This window comes from Oryctolagus cuniculus, chromosome 1 (assembly GCF_051225735.1).
Source record: "Oryctolagus cuniculus isolate XC-2025 breed Fujian yellow rabbit chromosome 1, ASM5122573v1, whole genome shotgun sequence".
NCBI classification, from domain to species: domain Eukaryota; kingdom Metazoa; phylum Chordata; class Mammalia; order Lagomorpha; family Leporidae; genus Oryctolagus; species Oryctolagus cuniculus.
Genome location: NC_142867.1, coordinates 68,683,002 through 68,703,530, shown reverse-complemented (window position 1 = coordinate 68,703,530; position 20,529 = coordinate 68,683,002). Strand labels below are relative to the sequence as shown.

Below are 20,529 nucleotides of genomic sequence, written 5' to 3'. Positions count from 1 at the left end.
GGCTGAGCCCCAGCTGTTGTGAGCATTTTGGGGGTAAATCAGCAGATGGAAGATGGATCTTTCTTTCAAATAAATAAAAATAAATAAACTTAAAAAATACAAGAAAAAGGTAATGAAAAAATTACTTAAGACTTAAGACATGTAACAAATTTGAACAAACAAAAAAGTTATTTTTTGAGACAATCTGGGAAAATTTGCATGGGTTGGGATATTAAGGAATTATTAGCTTTATTATATATGATAATGATATTTTTAATTTCTTTTAGACATTTAAATATTTAAATTATGTGGCTCAGTGGGTTACAGTTCTGGCTGTTCCACTTCCAATCCATCTCTCTGGTGATGCCCCTGGGAAATCAGCGGAGGGTGACCCAGGTCCTTAAGCCCCTATACCCACCTGGGAGACCTGGATGAAGCTCCTGGCCCCTGGCTTCAGTCTGACCCAGTTCTGGCCGTTGTGGCCATTTGGAGAGTGAAGCAGTAGATGGAAGATCTCTCTGGCTGCCTCTGCCTCTCTTTCTCTGTAACTCTTTTAAATAAATAAATCTTAAAAAAAAAAAAAAAAAGACCTGTATCTGGTTCCAGAGTTGTGGCAAAGGGAGTAAAGCCACTGCTTGTGACGTCAGCATCTCATTTGGGTACCAGTTCGAGTCCCTACTGTTCTACTTCCAATCCAGCTCCCTGCTAATGTGCCTGGGAAGGCAGCAGAGGATGGCTAAGTACTTGGGTCCTGTAACCATGTGGGAGACCCAGTCCTAGCTTTCAACTGGCCCAGCTTCCAGCTGTTGCAGCCATATGGGGAATGAAGCAGCAGATGGAAGATCTGTCTCTCTCTCTTCTTTTCTCTCTCTCTCTCTCTCTCTCTAACTCTGCCTTGCAAATAAATAAACCAATCTTTAAAAAAGAAAGAAAGGCCCGCATCTCAATCCCAGCTACTTACTTCCCCTGTTATCTTGGGCAAGTTACACACTTCTCCAAATCTGCTTTCTCCTCAGTTAGTAGAGATGATCCTACCTACTTTAGAAGGCTTAAGGAATATATGTGATAACCTACATATAAAGTGTCTACCCTGTGCCTAGCACAGAATAAATGCTCTATAAACCAACTGCAGTATGCCCATTCCTTTATTCTAAATTTCCTGCCTTTTTTTGGTTTTGGATTTATTTATTTATTTGAAAGGCAGAGTTAGAGAGTGAGAGCGAGAGCGAGAGCGAGAGAGAGAAGGCAAGACAGAGAGGTCTTCTGTTCTCTGGTTCATCACACAAATGGCCAAAATGGCCCAACCCTGGCCAAAGCCAAGAGCCAGGAGCTTCTTCTGGGTCTCCCATGTGGGCACAGGGGCCCAAGGTCCTGGGCCATCCTTTGCTGCCTTCCCAGGATCGGAAGTGGAGCAATCAGGACATGAACTGGCACCCAAATGGGCTGCTGGCACTGCAGATGGCAGTTTAACCTGCTGTGCCACAGTGCCGGACCTGCATTTCTTTCTTTTTTATTTTTAATTTTATTTTTTTTAAAGATTTATTTTATTTATTTGAAAGACAGAGTTACAGAGAAAGGCAGAGGGAGGGAGGGAGGGAGGGAGGGGGAGAGAGAGAGAGAGAGATGTCTTCCATTCACTGGTTCACTCCCCAAATGACCTCAACGGCCAGAGCAGGACTAATCCGAAGCCAGGAGCCAGGAACTTCCTCCAGGTCTCCCACAGGAGTGCAGGGGCCCAAGGACTTGGGCCATCTTTTACTGCTTTCCCAGGTGCATTAACAGAGAGCTGGATTGGAAGCAGAGCAGCTGGGACTTGAATGGGCATCCATATAATTTGAACATAAGGCCAGGGCTTTAACCCACTGTGCCACAGTGTCAGCTCCTATTTCCTTCATTTTTTAAAAATAAACTTAAATAATGCCAAAATGGATGAATGAAATTTCCCCTGACCATACTTCTCACTCTCCCTAGAGAGGAACCACTGTTAGGAGTTTACTTTTTTTTACATCCATAAATAAAAGGCTGTTTCTGAAAGTTCATAGAAAGTGGAATTAAAAGATAATTGTATTTTGGTGCAAAAAAATCTCAAAAGCCATTCATACAAAAGGTCTTCGAAAGGTTTGTGGCAAAATGTATATTATGAAAGTGCTATGCTTCTGGATTAAAGACAAAAGTGCTATGCACGAATTTCATTTCTTGTGTACCAAAATAAACTTAGGTTTTAATTATGTTTTTCCATTAACTTTTTGAAATACCCTTGTTTATATAAATATATGTACCCATGTACATATGGTGTGATTTTTTCCCACAAAAATAAAGTCTCCTATATACTGTTCTTCAGTCAACTTTTCCATGTTACAATATATGTCTTTTTATGTTAGTTCATATGCTCCGTAGATGTGATTCAAAAAATAAGTTGTTCCGATGCCTTTGCTGTGAGGTGAGAGTATTCCTGTGAGCTAGAATCCTGCAGCAGAATTGTCAAATCAAAGGATATGTGTAGTGTGCATTTTGACAGTGTTGCAATATGACTACTCTCCCATTCGAGTGATTTTCACATGAAGATCTCAGTATTATCTATTTTCTTTCTTTCTTTCTTTCTTTTTTTTTTTTTTTTTTTTGACAGGCAGAGTGGACAGTGAGAGAGAGACAGAGAGAAAGGTCTTCCTTTTGCCGCACACCGCGCTGATCCGAAGGCAGGAGCCAGGTGCTTCTCCTGGTCTCCCATGGGGTGCAGAGCCCAAGCACTTGGGCCATCCTCCACTGCCTTCCCGGGCCACAGCAGAGAGCTGGCCTGGAAGAGGAGCAACCAGGACAGATTCCGGCGCCCGGACCAGGACTAGAACAGGGTGTGCCGGCGCCGCTAGGTAGAGGATTAGCCTAGTGAGCCGCGGCGCCGGCTAGTATTATCTATTTTCTATGCATTCTGAGTTTCATACTAAAAGATAATGTTCTTTCTGGTACTACTCATTTATCAACAGGAACTGAAAGGGTGTCAGAGAATACAAGTGTTTGATTAGCAGAAATCAGCCTCATGGAAATTCGTCAGGCTCCATCCTGCTATTTGTCCCTGTGAGGGGATAATACACTGCATGCTGTTTTCAAGGCTGAATGTAGCAGTGGATTGGATAAAATAAATGGGAGTCCTAGTTTTCTTTGTGAAAAGCCAGTGAAGATTATGTGAGGCAGGATCCTAAAAGAAAGTGAGGGAATAAAACCTCCTCTCAAAAAAGGTCCCAGCGGATGGCAGCTGTGAAAAGATGGATGAATAAAGAAAGGGAAGGAAATTCGGCCCTGATTCCCTGGGGACTTCAAGATCTCACTTTTCCCTCCTGTTGTTCTACTGACTTTTAGAGAGGACTATTTCAGAGAAAGATGGTTTCAAAAAAGGAAAGCTATCCAAATTGAATCCAATTCTGCCTTCCTTATGTAAGAGCACCTGTCACGCGGGGTGCAACCAGTCCCAGGCTGACTCCTAAGAAAGATCACTTTGTAAACCACCTTCTGCAGAGAGGGGACCAACAATGGTCCTTTGTCCCCGGAGCCCTCCATCATCCCGCTAGGAAGTTGCTGGTCCAAACTACTATATTGGGCAAGAAGAAATCATTCCATTGTCTTTTAGAAATTAGATCAATAAGGTGATGTCATTCATGATGTAAGGGTCCTGGCTCTTCCAGATGCAGGAAATCACGTGCTGCTCGCTCGCTGCATATATTTCTTTAGTTCCATAGGCACTGTGAGTGCAGAGAAAGTGATCTGTTCCACATAAGAATCTAACCGAGTTCTAAAAATCTTTCCAGCTTTTTTCTTTTGGTAAAATAAAATCAACATTTTTGTTTAGTAACTTTTAAAACAATGCATGTTAAACACTTAAGTTAATAAATGTCTGTTCACACTAAAAGCTAGAGATATGTTTTTATTTCACACTTTTAAACCAGGTTATTCAAATTTGGAAAATATTTCATTATATTCAACCTCCAAAAAACTTTTTGTCTTTAACTTATTTTTAAGCCCTGGATCAAAGTCTTTTAAGTGGTTAGTTTGGATATCGACCTTAATATAGATATTGTGGGGTCGGCACTGTGGCATAACAGGTAAAGCCACATCCTGCAGTGCCAGTATTCCATATGAGTGCTGGTTGGAGACCCAGCTGTTCTACTTCTGATCCAGCTCTCTGCTATGGCCTAGGAAAGTAGAGTAGAAGATGGCCCAAGTGCTTGGGCCTTTGCAGCCGTGCGGAACGTCCACTTCTTCTTCTGCTCCACTTCCGCCATCTTGTCGGCTTCCCGGAAGAGCTTTTTTTTTTTTTTTTGAAAGTATGCAAAATATTTATTAAGGGTTTTGCCTGCAGAGGCACAACATAAATAGAGTCAGTCCTCCTGAAATGTAATTAGCGTACACATCAAGTGTGGCGGAAGAGGCAGGAACTCGAGCCGGGACTGGGTCCCCACGGCGGGGCTCGGGCGAGGGCCTGGGCGAAGGCTCGGCTGCTGCTCTGCCACCGTCTCTGCAAAGTCCGTTAGGCCAACGCGAAAGTGCAAGCGGAACTTGCCCGACGGCCGCGGCCGGCGGGGGCGGCTTAATCCACCCCTTCGAAGCCCTGGGCGTTCTCCACGGCCATGAGCAGTTTCTCCCGTAAATCTTCGAAGGTTTCGTACGGAGGTAAGTCGAGGCGATTAAAGCATGTGTGAGCTCTGGGCAGCTTTTCAGGACTTCCCCATTGCTCTATTGTAAACAGCTGAGGACCACTGGAACCATAAAGTTCGGCAAATCCATTCATAGGTACCCGGGACGTGCCCGTGACAAACTGCAGTAACCGGATGCGCTTCTCGGCGTCCATCAGAAGCACAGCCTTCCAGAACCACTGGATGACCGGGTGGTTTGGGCAGTAGCCATTCTTGTAGATAGAATGCTGTCTCCAGTCGTTCACGTCCACATCCCCGAGACCACACATCAGCAACTCCAGCTCATTTTCATCAAAAATTTTAATCAGGTCAATGGGAAGGAGTTCTGTGAATCCCTCCAGGAAGGCGTTCATCTGCTTCTGGACCCGGTTCACAAACCTCCACTGGATGACCAAGTCGATATATTCCCTTTTGTTTTCATTCGTCACCATTATCTCTGAGCCATTGGGCTTCAGGTCCACTTGGTATGTCTGCCCGAAGTTCTCCTCATCTATGCAGAACATGAGGTCCAGTTCGGTGGGGTCATTTTCTAAGATCCACTTCAAAGAGTTGTAGTATTCACTGTCCACGGACTCCATGTCGTTCAGGGTTATCTGCTTCCCCAGCATCATTTTGTAAAACGGGCGGATGAAGAAACCATCCAAGAGCTTCCCATGAAATACAGCCAGACCCGCGACTCTCCCGATAAACGTGAAATAGGACAAGTGGTCTTCATTACAGAGGCCTGAATTGGGGTTGATTTGAAGTGTGTAGTTGTCCGTGGCAGAGTACTCAAAGAGACCATAGTAAGGGTTGAACATCTCTTTGGACAGTAGGAAGAACCATTCTCTGGCCACGCCCCCATAGTCCAGGCCTTTCTCCGACTCGAATTCTATCCAGAGTCTGGCTTTCAGGACATCTGGTCTTTTCACCGACATGATCCTCCGGTAGGATTCTTCGAATATGTTGTTCCTGTGGAGCTTCATTTCAAATCTGTTTGGAATATCAGCCGGCTTCTTCAGCTTCTTCCTGAAGTAGTCGTATTTCTGCTTAAATTCTCTGGAATAAGGAACGGCCGGACCGGTGATGGCTGGGTTCTGCAGTCTTGGGTCTTCCCACTGGGTGATTTTGCTGTTGTGATCGATGTAGAACATCCGGCCGTCCAAGTGAATCCTTTCTTCCCAGCCAGGCGGGAGAGGGCCGAGGTCATTGGGGTTTAAAGATGCCTTTGACCGCATATGAACTGGGAACTTAAGGCGTGGATCTTCCCACGTCGTCGTCTTTGTGTTGTGGTCAATGAAGAAGGGCCGGCCGTTGGGCGCGATCCTCATCTCCCAGCCGGGCGGCAGGAAGCTCTGGGTGACTCTGTGCTGAGGTTTGGGGGAGTTGTAGGGGGACGGCTGTGGGGACTGTGGGTTGGAAAGGGTGTCTTTCACAGCCCGACGCACGGGGGAGTCCTTGGCACCCTCCAGCGGGGCAGATAAAGTTACTGTTGGCGAGCTGAGGCTACGAGGCCGGCGGATCTGAGGCTCGATTAGGTGGTTGCTACTGTTTGTGGCCGATCCGGAGGCGGCGCCGTCTTCTGCAAGCTGCATGATGGGCCGAGTCCAAGTTGTGGTTCGATTGTTATGATTGACATAGTATGTGCGTCACTTAGCATCTTTCCTTTCTTCCCAGCCTGAAGGAAGGCCCGGCGTGGTGTGTACATAGGCCACTGACGGCGGTGGCAGATGGGCCTGCTCGGCGACGGCGTCGGTGACACTGCAGGAACGCAGCCTGGAGGAGGGCTCTCTGATGAGGGAACTGAACTGCTCCCCGTTGGCGTCCAGAGTGACCTGAAGCCGCCTGCTCAGCTCCTCTGTCAGCTCCTGGGGGCTGGTCCGGGACACAGGGGAGGCGGGTGGCGGGGGCACGGCCAGCCCCAGGGAGTCACCTGGCTTTGGATCATTCCAGCTCCAGCCATTGCAGACATTTGGGGAGTGAACCAGCAGATGGAAGACCTCTCTCTCTTTGCCTCTACCTCTCTGTAACTCTCTAACTCTGCCTTTCAAATAAATAAATAAATATTTTAAAAAATTAGTTATTGTGCCTTTTCTTTCACAGGTAATTTTAATTATTTTGATAAATATTCATAAGTTATGGTACTGTCCTAGATGTTAAGGTTTGACATTCAGGTGAGGAAGCTATGTTCATTAATTTGTTAATTCATTCATTCAATAAGTGTTCACTGATCTAACATGTCTCAGGTCTTAAGTCATACACGGTGAATTAACAGGATTTTATGCCTGTTCTCCATGAAGAGATTTCCCCTTCAAACTCCCTACACAGAGAGCACAAAAGGGCAGCTTGCTTATTTTGGCAGGGGAGGGTGGCAGTGGTGGTTCAAAGGAGGTATCTCAGAGAAGATGACAAGTCAGTTGAAACTCAAAGCAGTTTCAGGTGTGAAGAGACAGCATGGCATGCACATGGCATAAGCCCGAGTCATGTTAGGAGACCAGTGAATGCTGTTGAATTCTAAGTCCCTTCTCGTGGCTGTGGAGATGGGTAGGCTGTGGGGCTGGGGAAGGAGGTGGGGTCCAGGCATGAGGCAGGCCTGGCAGAGAGCCTTTGTCATGATGGTAGTTGGGAAATTAGTAAATCATTTTCAATGACATTATGACATGGTCTGATTATGTTTTATCCTCTTTTTAGTAGAGGTGTATTTTCAAAATTATGTAAGTAATGTTATTTATTTTAGAAGAGTCATCAGGGCCTCACTGTGGGAGAAATGATTTCATTATACTATTTTTATAACTGATAAATTGCATCTCTTTATATCACTGTGAAAAGAAACTTTCTCTTTCATTGGACTTGACACACAGAAGACTCAATAAAGATTTGCTGTTGCTGATGTTCATAGTCGTTGGCAAGATGCAGCCCGATTAAGCAAGGCCCAACAAATGTGACACCCTGAGAAACTGGAGCTTCATTTAATGAATATTTAACAACTCCCATTGCTACCTCACTGCCATTATATTTAAAAAAATTTTTTTTTACTTTTTATGATGGAAAAATTCAAACGTTAATGTATGTAAAAATAGAATGTAGAGTAAAAAAAAAAACCCTCATATACTCATTATCCAGCTTTGACAAGCAACAATTCGTAGCCAATCTTATTTCATTTATATCCTTCCCTCTCTCCCACCACTATATGCCTTTGACATAAATCACAGGCATCCTATCTTTTAGTATGTAGCTCTTTAAGATTCAAACCTGGTTGGAAAACATAACCATAGGACATTTGGCATAGTGCTTAAGATGCCAGTTGGGACCCTAAATGCCATATTGGAGTAACTGGGTTTGAGTCCTAGCTCCATTCTCTATTCCAACTTCCTGCTAATGTGCACCTTGGGAGGCAGCAGGTGATGACTCAAGCACTTGTGTCCTTGCCACACACATGGGAGACCAGGACTGAGTACTTGGCTCTTGAGTTTGGGTTGACCCAGCCCTACAGGCATTTGGGAAGTGAACCAGTGGATGGGAGCACTCTTTGTCTCTATTTCTGTTTCTTTCAGTCTTTCAAACAAGTTAGTTAGTAATAGTTTTTAAAATCTATAATTATTAGGGGCCAGCACTGTGGCACAGCAAATTAAACAGTTATCTGCAGTGCCAGCATCCCATATGGCACCAGTTCAAGTCCTGGCTGTTTAATCTGCAAGCATCAGCTTCTGTCACTTGCAGCACAGAAATAGCTGATGTAGCAGATCCCAGAGGTCAGAGAGGGGATAATTTCAGGCATCCCAGGGCCCTGATCACCTACTGACTTGCTCTTTACCCTTCTTCCTTCACCCTAAGAGTGCTGTGGGTTCTGGGGTAGAAGACCTGTGCAGAAAAAAAACTAGCTCATTAGGGGCCCAGCAGCATGGAAACAAAATAATACTTTTAAAAAAAAAAAACTATAGGCAAGTATAAGAGAATATTGAACATATTTTTGGAAAAGGGAGAAACCAGTGAAACAAAAGCCTAGGAAAATACAAAAAAATACAAAAATATAAAGAAAATATCAGTAATTCAAATGTCTTCATCAACACACAAAATGAAAGGACAAATGACAAACTGGGCAGCAATGTTTGCTATCAAAGACAGATAACAGATTAGCAGTCTGAATACATGGGACCTGGGCAGGCTTGCCCCTGGGCCCCAGTGAGTCCACTTCCAGAATTCCCCCCAGTCCTGGGTCTTTAGGCCTTCCTCCTTGGTTATCTGGAAGTTCAGTTTTTCCTTCATGGCCTCCAGGAGCTTTCAGGTAGGTGGGAATAGGGATCCTTACAGTTTGTCTTCTGCTGTGACCGTGGGCCTCACCATCTATCTGCTGTACTGGTCCTGGAGCTCTGCTGGATCCCTGCTGAACCCCTCTTGATCACCAGCATCCAGTCTTCTTCTCCAGGAGTCAGGGAAACAGCCTCTGCTTCTTAGGATCGATTATTTTCAAAAGGGTTTCTGCAGGAGAGCTGCTTGACCCTTAACAACCCAGTTCCTCCTGTTAGACTGTAAATCCTTCTATCCCAGAAGTCACAGGCACTCTCAGGGTAAAGGAACAGGGTGGAGAGCTAGTCAGGATGTTCAGGTCCCTGTGGAAACTAAAATTTATGCTGTCCCTGACTTCAAGGATCTGCTGCATCGACTATTTGCTGGCTTCGAGTAACAGAAACTGAAGCTGACAGATTAAGCAGAAAGGGTATTTATTAAAAGGATAAGGGCCAGTGTCGTGGTATAGCCAATAAAGCCTCCACCTGTGACACTGGCATCTCATATGGGTGCCGGTTCATGTCCTAGCTGCTTCACTTCCAATCCAGCTCCCTGCTAATGGGCCTGGGAAAGCAGCAGAAGGTGGCCCAAGTAGTTGCGCCTTGCCACCCATGTAAGAGACCCGGAAGAAGCTCCTGGTTCCTGGCTTCAGCCCTAGCCATTGGGGTCATCTGGGAGTGAAACAGTGGGTAGAAGATATCTTTCTCTCTCTCTCCCTCCCTCTCCTTCCCTCCCTCCCTCCTTGTCTCTCTGTAACTCTGACTTTCAAAATAAATAAATTAATCTTTTTTTAAAGATTTATTTATTTTTCTGAAAGTCAGAGTTACACAGAGAGAGAAGAGGCAGAGAGAGAGAGAGAGAGAGGACTTCCATCCAATGGTTCACTCCCCAATTGGCTGCAACGGCTGGAGCTGCACCAATCCAAAGCCAGGAGCCAGGAGCTTTTTCCGGGTGTCCCATGCAGGTGCAGGGGCCCAAGGACTTGGGCCATCTTCTACTGCTTTCCCAGGCCATAGCAGAGAGCTGGATTGGAAATGGAGCAACCGGATCTTGAACCGGTGCCCATATGGGATGCCAGTGCTTCAGGCCAGGACGTTAACCTGCTGCGCCACAGTGCCGGCCCCAATAAATAAATCTTAAAAAAAAAAAAAAAAAAAAAAAAGGCCTAGCAGTTAAGGCACCACTTAGATTGCCTGAATCCTGTATCGGAGTGCCTGGGTTCAGTTCCTGGCTCCAGCTCCTGACTCCAGCTTCCTGCTAGTGCAGACCTTGGGAAGCACTGAGGATGGCTCAAGTGATTTAGTTCCTGCCACCCTCATGATGAACCTGGACTGAGTTCCTGGCTCCCAGCTTCACCCCAGCCACTGTGCCCATTTTGGGGGGGTGAACTAGTAAATAGGAGCTCACTCTCTCTCTTCAGCTTTTTGTCTCAATAAAAACGAAACCAAAAAAAACCACAATGGTATGGGATGGCTCATAGAATTGTTGGGGAGGCTGGAGGAAACAACTGGAGGGCGAGGCATCCAAGGAAGTCACTCAGAATTATCCAGCGCAACTGAGCGGACGGAAAAACTGCAGCTACTGCCCGCCCTGCTACCGTTCAGCAACTGTTGGCACCCAGAGCTCAATTTGACTGCAACTGCTGCTGTCGAAGGCGTCAATGGCTCTTCTGTGTCAGGAGGTCAGCCTTACAACTCATTCTATTCCCTGCAAACCACTTGGCTCTGTACCAGTCTTTCCCCTCACACTGCCTCCTTCACCAATATCTCACACAAGGGTACCTAACTAGAGCAGCACCCGTCATGTGCCTGTGCTCCAGCTGCTAAGGTGGAGAGAAGAAGAAATAACTATTTTTTTCTTCTAACTAGGTAGGCCTCAAAAGAGGGAAATTCTTGAAACATGAGAAGGGTGCTCAAAAGGCACTGGGTTCCCAAAGTCTGTGATAAATGCCCATCAGAATGGATGACTCAGATTGGGTGTGGTAGGGGGCAGCTTTTTAGACATAGTGGACCTTTACCTTTAGATTGTAGGAGGGTTAAACAAGAAGATCGCATACTCTGAAGGTGATTTACAGAGGCATTATCTGAAGTACCAAAAGATTTGAAATTATGGAAATATCCATGAATAGGATTGGATGAATAAAAATGATAGATCAATACACACATGGAAGACAATACACCTAAAAATGAAGGAGATTCTTCATATATTTTCCATAATTAGCTCCAGAATACATGTAAGTTAAAAGAAGCAAAGCGGAGAATAATACATGTAAAGTAGCTATCTTTTCTAACAAAAGGTAGAATATATATGTTATATATATACAGATATAATATGTAATATATATGTATATATTATATTATAATATATGTATATATATTATGTATTATATAGAAACTGCCAGTTTTTTCTATCAAATGTTTAATTTTTTTATTTTTAAGATTATTTAATTTGAAAAGTAGAGACAGATGGAAATAGACAGTTGGTTTTTTTTGTTTTGTTTTGTTTTTTTTTTTAGGATTTTGTTTATGTGAGAGGTAGAGTTACAGACAGAGAGGGAGAGGCAAAGAGAAAGGTCTTCCGTCTGCTGGTTCACACCCAAAATGGCCACAATGGCTGGAGCTGAACTGATCCAAAGCCAGGAACCAGGAGTTTCTTCTGGGTCTCCCACATGGGTGCAGGGGCCCAAGTGCTTGGGCCATCTTCCACTGCATTCCCAGGCCATAAGCAGAGAGCTGGATGGGAAGTGGAGCAGCCGGGACTAGAACTGGCGCCCATATGGGATGCCAGCTCTGCAGGCGAAGGATTGTCTACTGTGCCACAGCACTGGCCCCAATAAATAAAATATTAAAAAAAAAACTTCCCCCAAATTACACAGGAAATCTATCTATCTATCTATCTATCTATCTAAATCATCATCACCTATCTTTATCTTTTTTTAAAAAAAGTTTATTTTAGTGCATAAAATCTGCCTTCCTCTTAGCAGGGATCTGGACCAGAAGTGGAATAGCCAGGGCTCAAACTTGTGCCTCTATGTGATGCCAGGCATTGTAGGCAGCAGCTTAACCTGCTATACCACAAAGCCAGCCCCCCCAAAATATGATGTTATCAAAGATCAGTGGGTTGTATCAAAAGGACCCAGCAGCCAATAAAAAGGAACTCTAAATGGCCAAAGATGGGATAATTTAAGTATAAAAAAGTGATTGAGTTTGATTGAAATACACAGATTTTATGCAAGTCTAATAAATTCATGGAGGGAAAGGGGAACACCAAAACAGACTACTGGAAACCATTGGTCATATCCAGTCCTTTCCCTGAAAGTTGGCAATTAAAGAGAAATACTCATTAATCTTGAGTCCACACATTTCCAAAGTGGTAAATATAAATAAAGGGCATACTGCACACCAAAAAAAAAAAAAAGAGAGAGAGAAATAAACATTATCCTGCCTGGCTGACATGTACAATCTGCATTCCAAGGTGAGCAACTAGTCTTAATTTGATAAGGAAATTTGATAAGGAAGGAATATAAGAATTAGGAAAATCATCATTTTTCAAGAATCAATAAAGGATGGAACATTATATAAAAGGCTTTTGGAATATATTACAATGGAAAAATTGGCTGACATAACCTAAACCCATTGATCAATCTTAACTTCACTCAGAGTGGAACAACCAAGCCGGATGTGCCTCTTGATTTGTCTCCTGTATAAAAAAAATAAAAAAGAAATTTGAACCTAATAAGGAACCTAATAAGGTCATTATATCTCCCATTCAGTTTACATGAAATATAGAGGATAGAGGCTCAAATTTAGTAACAACTAAGTACTTAAGTGGATAAATTCAGAATAATGTAAATAGATAATCATGTATAAAGTATCTTGGGAGGAGGTTGCAAGAGGTCTTGCTTTAAAATAGTTGTTTTAGGGACTGGCACTATGGCGTAGCAGGTAAAGCCGCCGCCTGCACTGCCAGCATCCCATATGGGCGCCGGTTTAAGTCCTGGCTGCTCCATTTCTGATCCAGTTCTCTGCTATGGCCTGGGAAAGCAGTAGAAAATGGTTCAAGTCCTTGGGTCCTTGCACGCACGTGGGAGACACAAGGCAACTCCTGGCTTTGGATCAGCCCAGCTCCGGCCACTGTGGCCATTTGGGGAGTGAATCAGTGGATGGAAGATCTCTCTGCCTCTCTGTAACTCTGCCTTTCAAATAAATAAATAAATTTTAAAAATAGCTGTTTAAAAAAGAAGATAGATGCAGCACGTCTGGCCAAAGCCTAGTTCTTGTTCAATTTGGGTAAAGAACATTTTTTTATCCTGTTCTTTCTAATTTTGATGATTTAAAATTTTTCATAATAAAAAAAGAGTGTGGAGACAGGCAAAACAGGGATTTCAAGGACAACAATTCAGCTTGATTCTTGTATGTCAATAGAGCAAGTAATTGGAAATGGTTACCACAAATCAGACCAACTTGCTAATCCTTTGTTTTATTTGTCTGTTTAAACATCCACTGGTTCACTCCCAAAATAGCCACAAACACTGGAGCTGGGCCAGTCTAAAGCCAGGAGCCAGAAGCTTCCTCTGGGTCTCCCACATGGGTTCAGGGGCCCGAATACTTGGGCCATCCTCTGCTGCTTTCCCAGGCACATTAGCAAAGAGCTGGATTGGAAGTGGAGCAGCTGGGACTCAACCTGGTGCCCATATGGGATACTGGCATCGCAGGCAGCAGCTTTACCCCCTATGCCACAATGCCAGTCCCTCCTCCCCACTTTTAAGGTTTATTTATTTATTTGAAATGCAGAGTAACAGAGAGAGAAAGAGACAAAGATCTTCCATCTGCTAGTTCTCTCTCCAAATGGCTGCAACACCCAGGTCTGGGCCAGACCCAAGCTCAAGGCAGGAGCTTCATCTCATTCTCTGACATAGGTAGCACCTTGATTCAACTTCTGCATTAGCAGGTGCATTAGCAGGGAGCTGGATTGGAAGTGGAGCAACCAGGACTCTGCACTGATACAGGATGCCAGCGTCGTAGTCGTTTAACCCTCTGAGCCATAATGCCATCCCCTAACTTATTCTTTAGCTGTCAGCTCCCATCCTGCTGTAAAAGCACACTTGGTGTCAGTGATCACAGCTCGGATGATGAGATCACCTGGAAGGGAGGGCTGTTGGTGGGTGTAAGATTCTCACTCGCAGCTCATGTTGCTTAACACCTGAGGTGACACCTTAGCACATCCAAGCACAGTGCTGAGCAGTTTGCAAATTGGTTTTACATCAAAAACCTGCTAATCACATTCCATGTCTTTGCTGACTCACTGAGGAATAATCTTTGGTCCTTGTAAGTAGATGGAATGTTTATTTTTTTTCTATGAAGGATTAGAAAACTCAGAGATGGCAAACGTGGCCAAGTGTATGACCTCTCTATTTCTAGAAAACGGAAGGCTGACATGACTAATTGATCACAGCTTGCTTTTCCACTGACTCATGTTGTGCTACCCCAGGTAGCACCATATTGCTGAAATCTATTTGTCATGTCCACTCAAAAAGTTTCAGGTTGTTTTTTCAAAGATTGATTTATTTACTTGAGAGGCATAGTTACAGACAGAGGGAGAGAGGTCTTCCATCAGCTGGTTCACCCCCCAAATGGCTGCAATGGCAGGAGCTGGGCTGATCTGAAGCCAAGGCCCAGGAACTTCTTTCAGGTCTTCCATGTGGGTGCAGGAGCCCAAGCACTTGAATCATCTTCTACTGCTTTCCCAGGCTATCAGCAGGGAGCTGAATGGAAGTGGAGCAACCAGGACTGGAACCAGTGTCCACAAAGGATGCTGGCACCTCAGGCAGATGCTTAACCCACTGTGCCACAGCGCCGGCTCTAGTCATCAGGTTTATAGTGAAGAACCTTGCCTAATCCTTTTGTTTTGTTTCTTTTCTATAACAAAACAGAAAAAAAATGAGTAGAAAGAAAGGGAATTTAGACTAGATTGGATTAAGGTAGAAGTTTATGGGAAGATTATTGAAATCCGGAATTGTCGCTCCCCCTCTTCGTGGAGGAACGACACAGGACCCTGCGCTGTTCTTTTGTCTGCTTGGCCCTCCCCGGGTTTGCTGCTGGTTCTTCCCGGGTTGGCTACCGTCCTTTCCACCTCCGTGGAAGGGCGGTTCCCCCTGCCACTTTCCCCACTTCCGCGGGGGAGCGGCACACCGCCGGCCGGCTCTCTCGGGGGCTGCACAGGTGTTCCTTCAGATAGGTGTTCCTGGTGCATGGTGTCTCTCTCCTCCTTTATAGTCCTCTTCCACCAATCCCAACTCTGCTACCCACACGCCGAGTACGCTGCCCTCCTCCAATCAGGAGCAGGTCCTACAGTTTATTGGTTGAACTGGAGGCAGCTGTGTAGAAGCTGTTTCTCCCTCCCCAACGCCATATTGTGGGAGAGCAGATGCATAGAATAAGTCTTAATTCCAGTAACTTAGTCTAGTCTGAGTTGCTCCCCACAGGAATAATCACCTAGTGAGATTAAGATGTTTTTCTTCAAAGACGTATTACAACTAGGCAGTTTGTCTTGAGTGATCTATTTTTTGGCTAATGTCAGAACACCTGGCATTTTTGCTGCTCAGGGTCTCTTTCCTCTTTTCCTTAGAACAGAATAGTCTTTCCTCTGGATTGAGTACTCAGATCCTGGCTTCAGTCCCTGCTGGGGCCATTGTGGAGCATTTGGGAAGTGAACCAGTGGCAGGGACGTCTCTCTGTCTTGCTCTCCTTCTTTCTCTTGTTTCCTCCCTGCTTCTCCAATCAGTCAATCAGTCTTCTCAAAGACTGAATGTAACAAAGATTATTCATGTATGGTTGAGGAACCTGAGGCTCGGAGAGGCCAAGTGACTTTGCAGATCACGCAGCTGGCAAGTGGCACAGACTGAATTTGGGCTGAATTCTGTCTGCCTCTAAAGCCTTCTCTCGTCACATTACTCTGGAAGGCCTTAGCTTTGAGCTTTTCCATTGCAGATGTAGCAATCTAGGGAGCTTGCAATTGACTACCAAAGACTGGGAAGCTGAATCAGGGGTAGGAGCTCTCCAACCTCAAAGAGCATGACATATCTTACAGGTGGCAGCACTCTTAGGATCTATAGCTTGCAGTGTGATACTCCTCAGAGTGTATTTGTTGCAGTGGAGTAGAAATTAAGAAACACCTTGTAAGTGTCATTTGGGAATATGAAAAGGGTGTTATTGATTTCTTTATTGTGGCAGTCATTCAGAGGCTGAAGAAGGAGCCACTTGCTTTTTTACTGCTTCCTGCTTTCAGGCCAGACTGTTGAATAAGAAGGCTTTGGATAGGTATGAGTCAGATATCCTGAAGACAAAGCACACATTTAATTAGAATGAGAAGGTAGCATTTGTTGTGGGAAAATTTTCTATGATCCATAACAGGCATCTATCTTGTCTAATAAAACCAGTCCATAATACAAGGGACTGTATTCAAAAGTTCTTAGAAAATGGAATTAGAAATTTATTATGCTATGAAAATAATTTTGAAATCCATGCATATGAAAAGTCTTCAAAAAGTTCATAAAATACATATTGTGAAAAAATTATGCATAGGATTCAAAATTTTTGGCACCAAAATAAATCTTTTTTTTAAAAAGATTATTGATTGATTTGAAAGGCAGAGTGACAGAGAGGGTGAGAGAGATCAATCTCTATCTGCTGGTTCACTCTGCAGATGGTCTCAAAGGTCAGGACAGGGCCAAGCTAAAGCCAAGAGCTAGGAACTCCATCTTGGCCTCTCACATGGGTGGCAGGAGCCCAAGTACTTGAGCCTTGTTTGCTACCTTCCCAGACCCATTAGCAGGAAGCTGGATCAGATGCCTGTGTATTGCAAGCAGTGGCTTAACCCCCTGTGCAACAGCAGCCCCTAAATCTATCTTTTAATTCCACTTTCCATAAACTTTTTTTAAGAATATCTTTTTCCGTCCTTTCACTTTTTAAAAAAATGATTTATTTATATATTTGAAAGGCAGAGTTACAGAGAGGTAGAGGTAGAGAGAGAGAGAGAAAGGAGGTTCTTCCATCTGTTGGTTCACTCCCCAGGTGACTGCAATGGGCTGGAGCTGCACCAATCCAAAGTCAGGAGCCAGGAGCTTCTTTCAGGTCTCCCACATGGGTGCAGGGGCCCAAGGTCTTGGGCCATCTTCCACTGCCTTCCTAGACCATAGCAGAGAGCTGGATCAGAAGTGGAGCAGCCAGGACTCGAACCTGTGCCCATTTGGGATACTGGCACTGCAGGCAGTGGCTTTACCTGCTACACCATAGTGCCAGCCCTCCATAAACTTTTAGAAGTGCCTGCCTTCTGGAGAAACTAGATGTGCCTCTATGTAAGGAAATCAGGGTTTATTGCTCTCCTCCAATCCTTCTAGAAAACTTATCAATGTGCCCATGTGTGCTTCTGCACCTAAACATTTATTTCCTTTTTACTAAGTACTTTATGTGAAGTCATTAAATCAGTGTAACAACACCATTTTACAAAAGATAAAAATGAGGCATAATGAGGCATAATGAGGCATAAGGGAGTTAACTCAGCACCTATTGAGTTATATTCTAATAGCAGTCAATAATGTTTGCTAACAAACCAATTTTGGCTGGGCACATGTGGTTTAATTTAATTAAAAACAAGGTAAACCTGTGAAATATGAGTGTCAAAGGAAATTGAGCTATTATTTCTTTTTAAAATTTTTATTTATTTATTTGCAAGGCAGAATTACAGAGAGAGAAGGGGGAGGAGAGAGAAAGAGTGATTGATCCTTTTTTTTATTTTTTTTTTATTTTTGACAGGCAGAGTGGACAGTGAGAGAGAGAGACAGAGAGAGAAAGGTCTTCCTTTGCCATTGGTTCACCCTCCAATGGCCGCCGTGGCCGGCGCGCTGCGGCCGGCGCACCGCGCTGATCCGATGGCAGGAGCCAGGATCCAGGTGCTTTTCCTGGTCTCCCATGGGGTGCAGGGCCCAAGCACTTGGGCCATCCTCCACTGCACTCCCTGGCCATAGCAGAGAGCTGGCCTGGAAGAGGGGCAACCGGGACAGAATCCGGCGCCCCAACCGGGACTAGAACCCGGTGTGCCGGCGCCGCAAGGTGGAGGATTAGCCTATTGAGCCACGGCGCCGGCGAGATTGATCCTTTATTCACTGGAACACTCCCAAAATGGCCACAATGGCTAGGGCTGGGCCAGGTCAAAGCCAGGAGCCAGGAGCTTCATCTAGGTCTCCCATGTGGGTGACAGGGGCCCAAGTACTTAGGCCATCCTCCGCTGCTATCCCAGGCCCATTAGCAGGGAGCTGGATCAGAAGTGGTGTAGCTGGAACTGAAACTGGGGCCTGTATGGGATTCTGGCGCTGCAGGTGGTGGCTCACTGCTATTATTTCTCTGAAAACTAGGTCAATCTGTTGTGTTATGTCTGAGCAAGTTCCTGTTCTTTCCTGCTTCTGTGCCTGTTCCTGCTTCGAAGGCCTTTTCTGATACCTGTAACCTCCACTGATTGTGCTACTCAGTATTAGTGATTGGTCAATGTCTCTGAGCCTTAGAGTACCTGTGTATGAAATGGAGATAATGATATCTACCTTGTAGGAGTGTTGTGCAGGCTAAGTGAGAAAATGCTTGTCCAGTTGTGTGGTCGTAATAGGTGCACAATAAATGGCAGTAATTACAGGGTGCTTGGTCCTTTGTTAGGGGCTATGGAAATGGGTGAATGAGATAGTGCCTTCCCCAGGAAGCCACAGACAAGCGCATGATGGCAGACTTCACATATGTAAATGGAAAGTTTTCTAGGCCCGCGCCGTGGCTCACTAGGCTAATCCTCCGCCTTGCGGCGCCGGCACACCCTGTTCTAGTCCCAGTCGGGGCGCCGGATTCTGTCCCGGTTGCCCCTCTTCCAGGCCAGCTCTCTGCTGTGGCCAGGGAGTGCAGTGGAGGATGGCCCAAGTGCTTGGGCCCTGCACCCCATGGGAGACCAGGAGAAGCACCTGGCTCCTGCCATCGGATCAGTGGCGGTGTGCCGGCCACAGCGCGCCGGCCGCAGTGGCCATTGGAGGGTGAACCAATGGCAAAGGAAGACCTTTCTCTCTGTCTCTGTCTCTCTCTCACTGTCCACTCTGCCTGTCAAAAAAATAAAATAAAAAAAAGAAAGTTTTCTAGATGTTTTTAGATACTGACACCATTATGTCATCCAAGTTCTCAGCATTTGATTAACTCATCCTGAAGAGACCAACACAGAACATTTTCAGAGAAAACTTTTCTTTTTTCTTCTCTCTCTCTTTTGATCTTTCTCCTCTTGATTTCTCTTTCTTTCCATCTTTCTTTCTTGCTCTGTACATTAATTTATTATTATTTGAAAGGCAGAGAGACAGAGACAGAGATTTTCCATCTGCTGGTTCACTCCCCAAATGTCTACAACTGTCAGGGCTGGGTTAGGCCAAAGTCAGAAGCCAGGAACTGCCATCTAGGTCTCCCATGTGGGTGGCAGAGACCCCATGCTTGGGCCATCATTTGCTGCCACCCAGGGGACACAGAAGCAGGAAGCTGGCATAGGGAGCATAGCAGGGACTCCAGCCCAGGCGTTCTGACGGGGTGCAGGAATATCAAACAGCATCTGAATGCTGTGCCAGGCGCCTGCCCCTGACTTCCTTACGTTTAGTGACTACATGATTTGTCCTGAAGCGTAAAGGGACCAAAAGAGTGGCTTCAAAGGAACAGCTTACAATTCACGGAGGCCATGTGGAGCAGGCTCTGGAATCTCTCCAAAGTGAGTTCATATCATGGCTGTACCATTCACTGGCTCTTTGACCTTGGTAACTACAAAATGATATTGATTATCAATTTGTCCTCAGAATAATGGGTATAATACTTTTCATTTCATAGGAGTGTAATGAGGAGAGGAAGTGAAGTGTCAAGTGTCCAGCACAGTACTTGGCACACAGTAAATACCTAATAAATATGTGTCTTCTAATAGGGGGATATAGGCAGGTAGGAATTTGGTAGACACACTCCTATCCTGTGAGCTAAGGAATTGCAAGTGGGCCTATCCTGAATGCCTCTTTGTGTCATCATCACAGAGGCTGTGGACTGGAGAGCCCATTGGTCTGAACCTGAATGCAGGTCTCTACTCAGTCTTTTAGTACAAAGACTAATAATCAAAGTCTTGTTGACTTGCAGGAGTTTCCTGAGTTCAACGAACTATATTTTCTTTATAGCTTGCAGATACTAGCCCATACACCTTGCAAGAATGGTGAGAGGAACAGGAATAGTGAAAAGTGTCTAAGACAGTGTTGACACAGAACAGGCACTCATAGTAGAAGACTTCCTATATGAACTAGGAGTTGGTCAATTAATTTTAAAAATTGATTAGGCCAGGTAATCTTAAATAAATAAATAATATATAAATAAATAAAAATAAACATATGTATGTAAAACTATTTCTCCCCTCTACCATTCCCACTAAGGTCATTAGCCCTCTTAATTTCATCTCTGATGGTAGATTAGGTAGGCCTCTAATTTTATCCCATCCTCACTTCTGGCCTGTAGTAGTAGACATGAGTCATCAACCTATGAGGGGACTTCAAAAGTTC

The 20,529-nt window shown here is 44.7% G+C and overlaps 1 pseudogene across 1 annotated transcript; it reads right to left on the bottom strand.

Annotated features, from left to right (window-relative positions):
- Nucleotides 1–4,281: 4,281 nt before the first annotated feature.
- Nucleotides 4,282–19,678, bottom strand: LOC100349047 (E3 ubiquitin-protein ligase NEDD4-like pseudogene; annotated as a pseudogene). The gene is made up of 2 exons (XR_016214562.1): nucleotides 19,663–19,678; nucleotides 4,282–6,687 (listed from the first exon to the last, which is right to left on the bottom strand). The product of XR_016214562.1 is annotated as an E3 ubiquitin-protein ligase NEDD4-like pseudogene (transcript).
- Nucleotides 19,679–20,529: the final 851 nt, after the last annotated feature.